This window comes from Bombus vosnesenskii, unplaced genomic scaffold, assembly GCF_011952255.1.
Source record: "Bombus vosnesenskii isolate JDL3184/JDL3185 unplaced genomic scaffold, Bvos_JDL3184-5_v1.1 scf7180000013265, whole genome shotgun sequence".
In the NCBI taxonomy this organism is placed as follows: Eukaryota; Metazoa; Arthropoda; class Insecta; order Hymenoptera; family Apidae; genus Bombus; species Bombus vosnesenskii.
The window spans coordinates 827,172-843,289 of record NW_022882925.1 but is presented as its reverse complement, the minus strand read 5'-3'; the positions used below and the strand labels follow the sequence as shown (position 1 = coordinate 843,289).

General features: G+C 39.5%; 1 protein-coding gene across 3 annotated transcripts in view; it reads left to right on the top strand.

The window, feature by feature from the left end:
* Positions 1-16,118, top strand: part of LOC117242000 (tubulin polyglutamylase TTLL4-like) — a 237,684-nt gene that overhangs the window by 112,419 nt on the left and 109,147 nt on the right. The window contains exon 1 of one of the 3 annotated variants that reach the window (XM_033508364.1): positions 2,232-2,698. The exons of the other annotated variants lie outside the window; for them this stretch is intronic. The gene's annotated coding sequence lies outside the window, so the exon portion shown is untranslated. Of the gene's footprint in view, positions 1-2,231; positions 2,699-16,118 lie in introns of those variants that run through there. 3 annotated transcript variants of the gene reach the window in all.

Sequence of the window (16,118 nt, the reverse complement as noted above, 5' to 3'; positions counted from 1 at the left end):
ATCTTACAATCTTCTTGAAATTCTTCCGTCAAGTCGTCTTCTTCCTAACGGGACCCGAAGTGGCTCTTAACAGTTATACATTTTCATCGCCAGTTCCTTCAGCTCGTTTTCCAGGTTCTCGTTCCTCAGGTTGCGCAGCTCTTCGTCGTCCAGCCGCGTCCTGAACGCTGTCAGATCGATCTCGTTAACGCAATTCTTCCAGCCAATCTGCTCGTTTCCTCGAATGACCTCTCGACGAACCCTGCCGTATAATCCTCGAACGGCCGACAGAGCGTTCTTGATGGCGCGTCTGGCGAGCAGCCCACTGTCAATACGTCGATCAGTCATCGAACTGTTGGTTACTCTCGAAATTTGCCTCTTCATGGTGGCGCCGACACAGCAGAAAAACCGGTCGCGATTCCTGACGTTTCAGAACCAGACTGCTAACTCTCGGTGTTCTTGATCGACGATCTTTGCGGTGTCTCAACTGTAGCCTGGTCGTGTACGTCAACGTAGATCTTCGTGTGTGTTGACTCTGATTGTATGTAGATATATAGATATATGTATGTATATATGTATGTATGTATAAGTACGGTAAGAAGGCAATCCTCTTCTCTGTGAGTAACAGAGATAAAAGAAGAATGTAGAGCGAGGCGGAAATGAAATAAGATGAACACGTGCACACGAATCTTTCTGGATATGATTCGCCTTTATCTCTAGAGATGTGCACGTTTTGAGTAGGTGTGATTGAGTGTGAGCTAGGATGAGGAGTGTTCCTCTTATATAGAAGGGCTGCGCATGCGCGTTCTTCGTGTCGAGGAGGGCAGAGGGTGGAGACAACGTCCTTTCGCACAGGTACGTGCGTGGGTCCGGCTGCGCAGAAGGGCAGGTACCTACCACCCCTTCGTTGTTGTTTGTGTCGTCCACCCTTGTCGAAGAGGCGAGTAACCGCCGGTTATGTAATTTACATATCACGTGATGCAAACGGGAATTTTTATGTGAGAATTTTGTTATTAGTCCGGCACTCATTGTTGTATGGTATTGTTTTGTTTTGCAGGGGTGGAATTATCATAAACTAGAGAGGACTAACTTCCTGATGAAATTATCATATTTTGTCGTTTATCTTGTTATGTTAATTTTGGAATTACCAATTTTCCATTGTGATTTGTGTCACGAAATCTGAAAATTACCATTCTCACGCTTGACTTGGCCTTATTTAAATAACGTGTTTATACTGTTTCAATTTGAACGAACTGAAGTTAAAAATTTATAGAGAAAGGTACGTAAGTAGAAAACAAGGACAAAGCTCCTAGAAAACAGTCATGGAATGTTTATAAAATTGTATAAAATACAATCGTACGTGCATTTATAAACGTGCGTTTCATAGAAAATATTTTGTATTTTGATTTCTAGCATAATTTTATTTAAATAAATACCAAATGAAATTTAAAAAATACACAAACACAATTAATTAAAAAAACAAATATTAGAGATTATATTTTCAAATATCCCTCTAAATGCGATATTCTTTGGTTAGCAATAATGCGTTGCTTTGCGCACGCGCGAATTTAGGTTAGTAAAAATTTGTCGTACTAGGAAACCGCGTGTCAGTTATCAGTGTTCATCCTGTTCATACGAAATTATTAAACTCTCGTTTTCTACAATCGTCAAACTCTGCGAAAATAATCGATCCACAAGAAATAAATAGAAATAAAGAAAACAGCAAAACGTCCTAGAAGGAAGACAAACAAATAAGTTTGACATTGGGAATTACTCGAAGGCATAGGTGGATTGTAACGAAGACCGCTTAAAAGAGTAAAAGAACGGCCAAGGAAAACAGAACAAGAAACGCAGGAGAACTGAGAAAGGTAAAAAGATAGAGGAGGGTGAACGATTAGCGAGGTGACGAACGAGAGCAAAAGAGAAAAGAAAGGATGGCCGTGGCGTACGCGCAGCACGAGCTGCGCACGGTACGTCAGAAAAACAAAAACCCGGCAATGAGAAGAAGCCGGGCTTAGTTAGCAAAGGAAAGTAAATCGATGGAGAGAAAAAAGGAAGAAAGAAAAGAAGCATTACGGAACCCGTGCAGGAAGATAGAACGACCCGGGCGATCATCGACAAAGAGGGACAATGGTCTAAAAGAAGACGGAAAGTAGGTGTTTTATCGTGGCAGACGTTCTGCACGAGCTGCTCACCGTGTAACAGACAGAGAAGAAATTGTTAGGTAGAGAGAAATCGGATGAATAAGGACAGCGAACGAAGAAAAGGATAGAGATCGTTGGAAAACCGTGGTAAGAATTCGTAGGAGCAAGATGGAATATTTCTGTGACGGAGAACGAAGAAAAAGGAGGAGAATATGGGTACTTGGTGGCGCACGCGCAGCACGAGCTGCGCACGGTACTATAGAAAAAGATGCAGACACGATAAAAGGAACAAGGAAAGCGGAAGGAGGATGGAAAGTATGCCGAAAGCCAAGAAGCCGGTAGAGGAAGTAGCGTCAACATAGAGGGAGCAAGAGAGAAAGGAGAGGGCGCTCGTTCCTGGCGTACGCGCAGCACGAGCTGCGCACGGTAGCACTTGGCGCATGCGCGGCACATGCCTGTACTCCGATCAGAGAAACGAGTGCGAGAGAAGCACGTGGTGAGATTGCACAGGAGGAGGAAGGAAGTTGCCTCGGCATCGAGAAGCAACAAAGGACGGAGAACGTCGTGTGTTGAAGGTGAGTGAAAGAACTGGAATATTCTAAAGAACGAAACGAGACGGATAGATGTAGTCGTTACATGGGGCACGTCCGTGCATCAAACTGCGAAGGAAAAAGATCTTCCACGGGAGGGAGAGAGAAACGTGTCGATTTGACGAAATGGTGGGGATAGAAGGATAACTTGTTGCACAGAAGGCCGTAATACTGCGAACTTAACCTTAGATCGAGAATGGAAAACGGAACGCGATTTCTGTTGCGGTTTATGTATTTGCTTTCATTGCGATACGTCCAGTAATTTCACGTGCACTGTATATCTTTTTTCTGCAATAATTCTGGTTATTGACGAAGCTATATACAGATAATCAGTTTTTATATAGTTTTCAACGATATTGAATTTGTGAGTAGGACAGGTTTACTGTTTCCTTAAAATTTGTTTAGGTTACAGCAGTTGAATAATGAAACTTACAGTTTATTGGAATCACGGAACTTTGAGATTCCTCTAGAACGTATAGTAGGAATTTGAAGATAAAAATACAGCGAATAGGACAGGGCTTCTAAATTTCATGTTTTGAAAACATTTCAAAATTAGATGTTAGAGACATTCTTTCTTACACGTTTACACTTTATTAAAATTAGACTGTTTAACTGCAAATGTTTATGCATTTAGCTTAATAATATGATTTTTCAAAATTGAAAATATTATACTACTACAACACTAGAATTACTAATAATACGATTAAAAATATGTACAATTCATTTAGAATAATAGTATAATTATTCATTATTATACAAGTATTATTATTATTGTTGTACATGATTACAACTAATGTGGTCTATTTATTATTTATTTATTAGTAATAATACTATTATTTACTCGCTTACCTTTCTTATAGCCGTTATATATTGACCACCGCACAATCTTTACGCCTTTAAGAAAGATTATATCAGAGCGTTAGAGATGATTTAACCGTTGAAAGAGCACAAGAAATTCGAACGTCGCGCTCATCTGCATTAAATGAACAGTCGTACGTGACGCATCTGCAAAGGGAGAAACGAGAGGATGAAAATGGCTGCAACCACGTAGAAAACGATCGATAAGAAGTGAAAATCTCCGTGAACGTGATTTACATTCCACGCAAATAGGATGGCCCGGAGGGTTGCTCGTATTAAATGCGGCTGGCGCGAGAAAACGTCCGGCTAACGCTCCTATACACTCAAGGATGTCCGAGATAGTCCTTTTGTCTGTGTCGATCGTTTCTAACTAAATTGAGAGCTTCGGGTTACACCCGGTAACCAGAAGCTATTACCACGCTCCGATCAGATCTCGTATCTACGGAATAAGTTATAAGATGGGCCGATAGCGCGGATAATCCGATCGTTTAACTGGGCCGTTTCGATCTATCGATCATTAACGCCTCGTCGATCTCCACCATCCATACGCGAATCCGTTTCCGAGGTATTTTAATCTCTGAACCTTCCGAGAACCATTTTCAGTTAACAGCCACTCGTCGCCCTCGAATTATATCGATATTTTCAACCTTTAATTTCGTTTGACGATTGATTAAAAAAGAAGAAAAAAGATAAAGGAAAGTACACTGGAATGATTTTATCATTCCACGAGGAAAATTCTCTGCAACTTAATTTCGTTTCATTTGTTGGAATAATGTCTCAGTCTGGCTTTTTCTATTGGTGGTTTAAATTTAATGGGGAGATAAGATATTTTTTAAAATGGATTTTGGCGTATATTGGTAATCAATACAAAAACTTTTGATGCTAATTATAACGAAGAATCCGGTCGTGTATCGTGGATACGATCCATGTGGTATGATCCTTGTTAGCGAGCTCCGAGTTTATAATGTTGAATCTTATGTACGTGGGTTGATACTTTAGTCGGACTTGTTTGGGGTGTTGTATGGAGGCTGTTGGTAATTTTGTTGATCTTGCTGAATAATAAAGATACAAAAATTGTGTTGAATTATGTTAATTCATAATTAGGTTTTATAGACTAAAATTACATAGTATCTCAACCTGTTTACTTAACCTGGGAATTCTAATTTTCAAACTATAACCAAAGTTCAAAATCGCATTGCTTGTTCGTTTCAGTATGTTCATAACTTCTCACATCTTTCATTATTTGTTACCACGATTTGTCTGCGCGGTATAAAGTTATTACAAAATTTCATTCACAGATTTCTCTTCGCTTAAAATGGAACTACGTCTCACGCACATCTGTTGGATTATCTTTTTTTTCCCAAAGAACTCTTTTCGTGTTATATACTTATCAAATTACCAGCTCCACCCACCGAACTTTCCATTTTCATGCGCCACTTTGGTATACTTCACACTCTTACTTTGTCATCGATTGACTAAAATCACGCGATAAAGTATTTCATTAAATCGACGCTTCTTACAACGTGTATTACAAACTTTCGCAATGTTGGTTAATTAATTATTTTTAATCTCACCAAGGGGAGAATAAAAATCCCGTTAATACGCGTTTAAGGAGATATAACTTCGTGTCAAGGTCTCGTAAGCGTGGCTAATTTGCTCTCAAGTATGATATCCGTTTAAGGATGTCTTACTGTCGGATTTTCGACTATTTAAAGCATGAAATACGAAGGCATTTGTGTTGGACGTCGCGAAATTCTTGAAAGTAGCCGCTTCCTCTAATGGGCAATCAGCTCGAGATGAATGGGACGAAGTTCGCGAGTGAATCGCTCGGAAAGTATGCGCACATCGCGAAGCAGAACCTCCGTATTTTATCGACTTGGAATAGCGAAACATGTAAATGTAACGTAGAGAGTCGTGCAGCAAAGGATTCCACTAATGGTTGAATCAGTTTCAAGATGAATGGGACGCGAGGGATGGCAAAGGGGTGTGCAAGGTCTTCTCCACTCGCGATATTTAGATTCCTGACCAACCGCACGCATCTGTCGGCCTTCCCCTGTCCGATATTTCCTCTTCCTTTCCCCCCTTTAATAGTCCAACGCGCCTACGCGTTTATTTCAGTGCATGTGTACGAATGCATCTGGATGCATTCTGATGCTTTACAGAATCAAAAATATTCTTATCAACCCAATACAATCTGCTGTAACTTTATGCTCTGTAGTTTTGAGTAGGAACAATTGAAAGAAATTTCGTATTTCAGCTGTGAATTTATCATTGGCGTAGTTTTGGCCCTTTATCGATTGTAATTGTAATTTTACTTGTTTACGAGGAATTTTAATTGGTCGGGGTCTCTCATTGCGCAATCTATTACGGATTGACGCAGTCGATGAGGCACGAAATATCGTACGGTGGTAATCGATTTCCTTATTACATGTATCCGGCTATCCAGACGTCATCCGGCAGAAAATTGGAAATTCCGATGACGAACGCGTTTACGTCCACCGTAATGCAATATGCTAATATTGGCTATAAAGCGAATATTTCGTATCAATCGGTATAATAACGCGGTGGGATAGTACAGTGTTTCAATAGAACCTTCACTATTCGAACTAACCATCGCTTTCTATCACTCTCTTCCGGTGATCGAATAACTTCATTTTCATATAAAACAAGATCATCTGCTTTTGTATCATCTTTCAAGAAGTTTAACAATTTTTTCCAGTTTCTGTTCTCGTTTCTCAATTTCTCCCGCGTAAAACCTTCCCCAAATCTGCCATTATTATCAATAATCCGCTAATCTGTGCTAATTAAAATTCTACCGTAATATTCAGGGATAATAATTGCCAAGTATAAGATCTCTATCGTAATTTTCCAATTAAAAAATATCTATCGTAATTTCCCAGTTAAAGCGCGTCAGCTGTGGACAAATCTGCTGACAATTTCTGACGGCAGTGTAAGCATTTCGGTATCTAGGCGATCGCTTAGGGTACACGTGGAAGCGCGTGCACGCGCACACAGCCACGCACCAGCACAGGGTAACGCGCGGGTGCGTTTTTCGAGGGTGTGTTGATCGGCTCGCTCGCTTGCCTGCCATCGGCCCCAACAGCGTCTGTATATCTCTTGGTGGCAGCTGGAGGTTTCGCGCGTGAGAACTCGGTGGCTCCGAGGTTCCCTGGTTTCTCGTCGCCACCTGTCCTCGTGCTGCTCTCTCGAGGCGACTGCCAACCCTCTTTCCTCGTCCTCCTTTTCCTTCTGCCTCTTCGCTCGCCTTCTCCTCCTCCTCCTCCTCCTCCTCCTCCTTCTCCTTCTCCTCCTCCTCCTCCGCCTCACCCTTTGCAACCCTTCGCGAGGTAATCACGCCTCGCTATATAGGCACGAGGGGCGGAGACCGGAGAAAGTATCGGCTTGTTTTGACGTTATGCTAATGCACAGCGCGTTATCCCGCTCCACGGTGCAACAGATTGTGCTACTGTGATCGTAAAACGTCGTTTCGCGTCCTGATGAGTATGCGGGATGAATGACGCCGAGGGTTTGTCGATTGCCAGTCGGTAATATTGATTAGGTGATCGAGAGAATACTGTCTTCGCAGATTTGGTGGCGATGGTAATTATAGATGTATGATGCTCCTTTTTGCAAATTCCTTGTGGTAGATAGCAGAGGATTTTTTGGACAGTTAACTTGTTAACTTGGATTGTTTCTTAATCGAAGAGGCGTTTTTACGCAGCTTGAGTATGGTCTCCGAGACACTTTCGTAATGAGTCGGTGTTTGCTCGTGTATCAACGATCAGACGAGAATTTTGTTCGTGTGTGGGAGAGAAAATTGTAGTTAATTGTAGGTAACTTTTTATTTCGTGCTACAGTTGGAGGAAATGTAAATTTCATATTTATAACGCAAGATTATACGCGTTACGCTTCGTCTTGTTTCACTACAAAATTTCATCATTTCTAATTTACATTACTTGAAGTTCTATCGTATGGATATTGTTCAGCTAAATTGTATTACAAATTCGTACTAAATCGAATTTGATCTTGATATCCAATTTATGTTTCTTTATACACCCGTATATCTTCTTTTCGCTGGAGAAGCGATTAGAAGAAAGAAAGAAATTTTCCCGATACTTTAAAAAAATATCACACAAGCTACTCTCAAAATTTGTCATCCGTACCAGGAGATTTTCCTAATTATAGGACATTTCAATAAAAGTAAATACCTACTCTGACTCCAATTTTTATTTACACTTAATATCATAAGAAAGTCCGGATATTATAAAATTCGTAAGACCAATTAGGAGAAAGAAACAAGTTTCCTCTACACGTTGAAAAAAATATCACACAAACTACTCTCAAAAGTAAAACCCTGTACACACTAATTTCTTTCAAGCTTTTCTCCTGCTTTAGAGGACGAAAGCAATTCCGTGGTGGACAATTGGAGACATTTGTCCGGATCGGCATGCATGTTTTCTCGAGTTTCACCCTGGGGTCCCGGGGCAGGGCGGGCTGAGGATCGTAAGCGTGCACGAAGCGTGGTGGTCGTGTGCGAGAAACGTGTACGTCGTTTTTGGGCCCGTAAACCCCGTAGGTCCCCGTGCGCACCCTCCTCTCTTTCGTCGATTCTCCTTCTCAAGCCTCGTGGCTAGCACGCACCGCGACGCACCGAACCAGCAGCGATCCGATCGAAAAAAAATTGGGCCTCATAACGGTCGAGACCGAGGCTCGTAGATGCTGTCAGGCAAGAGGAAGCTGCGTACTCGCGGTCAGCGTCGTTGAAACTGCCAACAAACGCAGCCAGCGGAAAATTGTGCCGGCACGATGTGCTGTATCGTACAGTAATTTCGAGTCAAGAGACCGTAAATTATCTGGCAATGCTGATAAGGCAGAGCTGCTGAAATAAACAATTATTGAGAGTATTAAGACGTACACTGGCTCACGAAAGTATGTCTATATACAGTATGACTATATATGTTATAGATATAATTGAATCGAATATGAATATGATAGGACTGATTTTTAAGAGAAACAGAAATATCGTAACGACATATATGGCTTGGCAACTAAGTGATTGCGGATTTTGTCATTACGTGGTATTGACAAAATCCGCAATCACTTGGTTTCCAATAGGTTCAAAATGTTCCATGTTTCTCGTGCTGTACATGACACAATTTGAAAGTGTGCGTCCCGTGTGAAACCTCGGTTCGCGTGATTAGCATATGTACGAATTATCAACGAATTAAAGAAGAAAAAATGGCATGAAATACTTTATGCAATATGTACCTGCAGTTTTTGCAACTTTCCCCTAATTTCTGGAATTTCTTTCTGGGATTCTGACACGTCATTGAGGTCAACGATAGTGGATTTAAGTGGATTTTAAAAAAAAAGGAAAAAAAAAGCACGAAGAGGCGAGAGCCAGGCAACGGACCTCGTGGATCATTTCGGCAAAAGATATGGCCAAAAAAAGAAGGAAAAAAAAGAAATTAATGCCGTTTATTGTGCGCGGTACGGCTGTAATTAAGACACGACGAAGTTTTCGTGCAATGAATCGGCGCAATAAACGAGTTGCGAACGTGTGACACAGTTTCGCGATGGCGCGCGTTTTTATTCGAACCAAACGTTCGGTGTAACCTGTCCGCCTTCCTTGGGGGACCGTTGCCGCCGTTCAATCACACGCGTACCGCATACCACGTATTTATTCTTTAAAGCAGCGTCGAAACTTGAATTTTATCGTCGACTCGCAACCGACTCGACTCGCTACTATTAATATCCGCGTCTTATCGTGGGAAAGCGTACTTGGAGTGTTTTTAAAATGTTTCTCTCTTCATCCAAGGTTTCTTTTTTTCAATGAAGTGCAATTTAATTTCGTTGAATGAAAGATTCTTTATTAAAAGTCATTATATAAGTATCAAGATTGCACGATCTAAGTAATAAATCAGTGATTATTTACGATCATGTCTTGGAATGAATATATAATCGTTATTATGGAGAGTTGATTAAATCTCATTATTTTCAATATTTTACGTTACGCAGATTTATATTTTTCTTTTCTTACACGGAGAATATTTGATCTTTGAAATAAATTTATACTTCATCTATATTAGTCGGTGATAACAACTGAGTTTTTTAAAATGTTACTTTCTTTATAAATAAAAGATAAGAGAGAGAGAGAGAGAGAGAGAGAGAATATTTTACATTTTTTATTAAAAGAATAAAATTCTCGATACCGTTAACACTTTGCGAACTTGAGACGCGAATTCGCGTCTTACATACTTTATGCGACGTCCTATAAAAATGTTAACTACTGTTGAATAAGACAGTAAAATCGACAATGTATGTTATAATATACGCTTTTATATTACACGCTTGAATAACACGAAACCAATATCAATATATTAGATATGATGTTGATTGCTCGGAAAGTTCGTTCGGATTTTTAAGGAATTTCGTCGACGTAGAAAATCATATGGAAAGGTTTTTCGCTGAAAGGCATGAGAGGTTCTGCAACGATGGAATATTCAAGCTGCGCGAAAGACGAAGAAAGATCGTGGAAGAAAATGGCACCTGTACGATCCAATAAACGTATATCGAATGGAAATGTAAATCGGAACGAACTTTTCCAGCGATCGTTTCAATCTTTTTAATCACGTCAAAAATATTAGGTTGTCCAAAAGGTTTCTTTCGTTTTATAAGATGATAATAGACGAACAATAATTTCTGTTTCATACTATTTCATTGAATTATCATCCATTTCGTTCTATTTTTATTATTATGTTCCTGCATAATTCGATAAATTAATAAAAAACAAAAAACATCGTGCGTCCATTATTTCCTTATCAAACGAAAGAAACTTTTCGGACAACCCAATACGCGGGAATTCGGACTATATGTTTGTCTGAATTCGATTCTCAAAAGCTTCGATTCGTCTTCATGCGTCACGTAACGCAGTGCATTTCGATTTATATCGGGTTGGCAACTAAGTGATTGCGGATTTTGTCATTAGCTGGTATTGGCAAAATCCGCGATCACTTAGTTGCCAAGCCAATATAGCGTTCGTAGACACAATGTGCCGTGTTCGATAGACGAAATCGAAAAGGAAGCGTCAACGTCGGCCTTAAACGACCAACGTATCACTGGTAAGCCAGCGGGATGGTGCTTATATCAGACACGTTATATCAGACGCGTTGTATGTACATTGGATCGATAAGCATTGAGCGGCGAGAGAGCAAAGTCATTACTCCCGAGGAGATCGGGTCTTACTACTACTATTGTAGCGATGGAACTAAGTTTCTCTTCTCTATAAGCAAATACCATTCACGAACTATAATAATTCGTCCGTTCAGCTGTTGCATCCTCAGAGGCTGGTTTCGAAACACAAATTTTGAAGATTGACTTGTAATACTAATAGAAATACTCATAATCTAATTATGAGAGTTACAGAGATGCTACTGTTTTATTGAATTCTTGTAACAAATACGGAATAATTTTATAGAATCGTAAAATTCCAAAAATCTTAACGCCAATTATACAAATCGTCGAACCTTTCCATCAGATTTAGGAAGATTCTACAGAATCGTAAACGAAGAAGAGAATTCCTATTGTTTTAACGAGAATAGCAAACTAACGAATTTCTCAAATAATCTTTACGAAACTTCTATAGAATTATAGGCAATAAATTCTTCTAATTTTTTAATTAGAGTACAGCTCACAGAAACACTGTCGTTTCGTTAAAATTGTCTACGAGATTTCAGAGCGTTCTACAAAATAACCAGGAAATTTAATATTTCATTGACGGTAGAAAGGAAATTTTATAATTTCATTTTGATTTACAATTCCATACTTGTACGAGACTTGATCCCATCGCTGACTACTACGTATTCCGCAGAAGTGGTACGGTCGAGATAGAGAAGAGGACACGTTCAGCGAGTATTCAACGGGCATCGCAACTCATGAGAAGCGACGTTATTCTCGTGGCGTGGCTTTGGCAGGAACACGCGATTCGTCAGGAGGGGAGACGTCTAACAAGTGACAGCTCGATACCACGGCCCGATATCCGCGTGTCGGTCGATCGTGCAGAGAAAAAGATCGTTTGCCAAGGACCGGTAGAACGAGCTCCTCTCCGGCTTCGATGCACACCACCACGTGTGCTTGCCTTGCCGCTCTTTTCTCTCCCTTGCCTCCATTTAATCGACTTAATCTCCCTTCGCTCATCAGCGAAAAAACTATGATATTTATGCTGTTAGAACGTTCCGCGGCAATCCGCGTGTCGTCGCTGCTTTAACGTTGTTGTATATTGCTAGTCAAAAGTTTTGACAAGTTTGTTAGAAATTTATTCACTTTGGATCATGATCGTTTGCGTTTTATTTTCGAGCTGATTATAGAATTTTCCAATTAGAAATTATTTTAGTACATGGCGAGTCTCGTAGTATTTCCTCTCGTCGGGTAATTTATTTTTCATTACTTTCGCAATTTTTGCCAATACGAAGATAGAAGACTAAAAGAACCGTTTCAAGAATAAAGTCATCGGGACGTGTTTAAGAATTTTAGATAGATGTAAACTGATAATCGAATTGTAATTTCCATTATGCGGTTGCGACGCTCGTTCGCACGTACATTTTCATTAGAAAATTCAAATTCTTTTCGCTTATCGCGTAAACGATGTGAAACTTTTGCGCGGTAGTATATGTAAGCACTTAAACTCGCTCATCGATGGGCTCTCGCGATCTCGAGAAACGTCGATGAATCTCCAACGTGCAATTTACAGTTATTCAGCCGTGTCGCTACTTTTATTACGCTACCTGGCGGGTTTTCAATTTTGTTTGCCTTTCATATACGACTTGTTCGCAACAACTTGAAAGGAAATAGCGAAATCGCGCGAAAACTGTTTGAAGCTAAAAATATTTTACTGCTTCGTTTACGTGGAAACGGTTAAATCCCCATTTCGGGTACCATAAAGCTATAGATCTTTTCCTCAAAGGAAAAATTCAATTTTTCCCTGCCTCGTATATTTTTTATTTTCACATACCTTTCATTCTCATTGCTTTCGTATAAATTCTATACTTTGTAATTAACTGTCGGTAATTTAGGTGTTAAATGCACTTACGTTCGAGTAGATTACTATAATATATGGATATTTACCGCAATACTTGCGACAATGCCGAACAAGCGACGACAGATGCGACAAATATTTTGCAACGTGCGTTTACGAACAACCGTCACGAAATCTACCGGTGTTGTTTTCAATGTAAATCAGCACCTGGCGTGCACGATTATCCGTCGTTAACGCGTTTTATATACCTGTGTTTTCCATTCCACCACAATTTTTCTAATTTTTTATTATACGTTAAGCCGCGAAGAAGATCGATTTTTACATCTTTCACGTCTTTTCATAGGCAAATTATCTTTACGCTTTTCGCGACAATATGCTTCCTCAACTTCTTCGAATAATTATTGTGATAATGATGAAAAATGATAATAATGTTAATTTAATGACAAGTGATAATAACGAAAATAGACAATTTATAGAACCTCAGACGCGTTTATGTAACTGGAAGGATCGTTTTCGCGCGGTCGCCTCTTTTTATCAGGATACGTCACGTACATTACACGCATTTGCTTTCTCGATTTCGTACTCGAACCATCTTGTTATTTGTTTCCAAGCATTTTATGGCCAATAATATTTTGACCGATGAAAGTGCTTACCGTCAATTAGCACGAAATATCACCTTAACGGTCACTATGGTATTCTTGTGTTACTTTCGTTTTATCTGTCAGTCTAATTAGTATTACAAATTGCCGTAATATTGGGATGGTTAATTGGCTGGATGACGAAAATTTATCGCAGCCTTTGATGGTATTGTCATTGAGTGATTCTTGGGAATGTGGATTGTCTGGTGGCAGAGTTAAGGGGGAAGATCGAAGTTCGTGTTCTACCATTGGGATATAGATTTTTTATTTTGCTGTATCGCTAATTAATTTAGAATTAATTTCGATTTAATTCCAATGCCACGCTCGATAAAAAGACTCAGACGGTCGTCGCGTATAACAAACGTGCATTGCATGAAAAAATGTACTCCAGAAAAATTTTAAATTTTGGTACTTTGGTACTTGATACTTTTAGTACTTTCCAGTACTTTAATACTTGGTACTTTAGTAGTTTGGGGCACTTCGGAGTACTTTTAGAACTTTGGAGTACTTTTGTGCTCTCTAGTGCTTTGGTACTTTAGTACTTGGTACTTAGTGTTTAGTGCTTGGTACTTTGGTACTTAGTGTTTAGTGTTTAGTGTTTAGTGTTTAGTGTTTAGTGTTTAGTGTTTAGTGTTTAGTGTTTAGTGTTTAGTGTTTAGTGTTTAGTGTTTAGTGTTTAGTGTTTAGTGTTTAGTGTTTAGTGTTTAGTGTTTAGTGTTTAGTGTTAATAGCACGAGACTTAAATACGAGGTTTTTCGAAGTGTCTTTCTTTTACATAAGCGTCTTTTACAGCGACGCATCTTCGTACAAACATGAAACCTAATCTGTCAAACGTTGTGATCTTTATTTCGATAGAACAAAATGGATCAAAATGTGCATTCGTTATTTCCTTAGAAGACGAGAGAAACTTTTCGGACGACCTAATATTAAATAATTCTCTAGTCTCGTATAAATACAATCTTACTCGACGAATCAATCATCGAGCTCAACTGCACGCAGCTTGTAATCTCGGAGAATTGGAATCGATTTCCGCACGAAATACGGCGTGACCAGTTTCACATTCGAAGCGGCAGATATCGCGTTAGAGAAGCGTGTGCTCGCTCGAAGCTCTAGGCGAACTGTGATTACAGCAACGAGGCATAATTTGTACGAGATACAAAAAAATGCTCTTCCTCTGCCTGGCGGACATAATCGGGCCGGGTATCGCGCGTAAACGCCTTTGCCCGATTAAACGTGTATTCCTGAAACGTAGGCGTTAACCTGTTGCCTCGCTATAAATAGCCGCGAGAGAACGTTCGAACGTACTATTAAGTCGTTCAAACGATATCACCCTTCCTCCGTCTGCTCCTCCTCCTACTTTTTCTACTCGTTCTCGCAGCAACCCTTCCTTCATTCTATCGTCCGTGAATTCCGTGACGATTTAAGAAATCCAAGGCAATACGTCTGACTCGATTCTTACCGTCTCATTGGTAGTACAGTGCCAGATCTATATTTATTTTCTCACTTATCCGAGACACTTTTCATACGTTCGATCGACGACAAATTAAATCGTCTACGTTAAAATTGTTAATTCTAATGAAAAATTCTAATTTCTTTATTATTCGAATATAGCGATCCACGAAGAAGAATTCTTGCACCAAGGGGTTAATCCTTCACTGTCGTAACCACGAACTAGGGTATAAATAAGAGCACACCTGGCTCGAGTTTGCCATCTGAATTTATCTACGATCAGCATTGCGTCTGATTTAATTGAATCGTAAAGATTTTCTACCAGAGACCAGTTTAATTAACATTTCCTTTATGCGCAGACGGCTAGATGGCGACATTATCTCTGCATCGAGCATCGAAATCTTCCAGTATATTCGTTCGCGACCAATTTTCTTTATCAAATCTTCGCGACGATCTCTCGAACACCCGTTCCGTTCTACCGATGTTACATAAGACGTTAACTGTACGATACGTGCACGGTGTGCTCACTAAATGCATTGCCACACCATTGCATTTATTATAGCATTTACATACTAATTAACAAGGTCCAAGTATATGAAATTTCGTATCATTTAATAACATACTTGCATTACTACAAAAATTATTGGCACAGGATTGCATTTAGTATAGCGTTTACATACTAATTAATTAAGCTCAAGTATATTAAATTTCGTATCATTTAGTGGTATTCGACTCGTACGACTACAAAAATTTGACGCTATGAAAATGTAATGTAATAAGGTCATTCACCTTCCCTTAAAAAACCACTTTAACTGCTACTTTGATTTTGATCTTAGTACAGTGTCCGGACTGGAAAATAGAATCACATCTTCCAGGGATTTTCAAGGTTTCTCAAGAGGAAAACGAGGTTCGTTTCTCACGGAAATATGACGTGAAAAGTTTCGTTCCATCTGTCCATCTGTGACATCCTCGTGGTTTTTGATGATATCTTTTTGAAAATTTGCCACCCTTCGCCTACCGTATGGCTCAGTCTGCATGTATTGGATGAATTGGGTTAGGTTTGGCTTATTCTTTATTCATGTATTATCATACAGGGAACTTAGCATTAGGAACGTTAGCGTTGGTTCTGTACTTGTTCTGCCACTCTGTATAATCACGGTCTAACACGGATTTCAACAATTAAAAGATTCGTTGGCAAAAAGTGTTCATAAGAACCGTTCATTTCTGTAAAAAATGGCCCTGATCTTTGCTCTGGACGTTATGCCCTATCCTTACTTTCATAGAAAATTTATATAAATAATTAAACAACTGGTTTTTTTCTAGAAACTGTTGTATATCTTATTATAGAAAAATTGAAATACCTGCATTTTGACGTTCTTCCAAAAATTTATTTAACATTCTACAAAATGCACGCACTAGTACACAG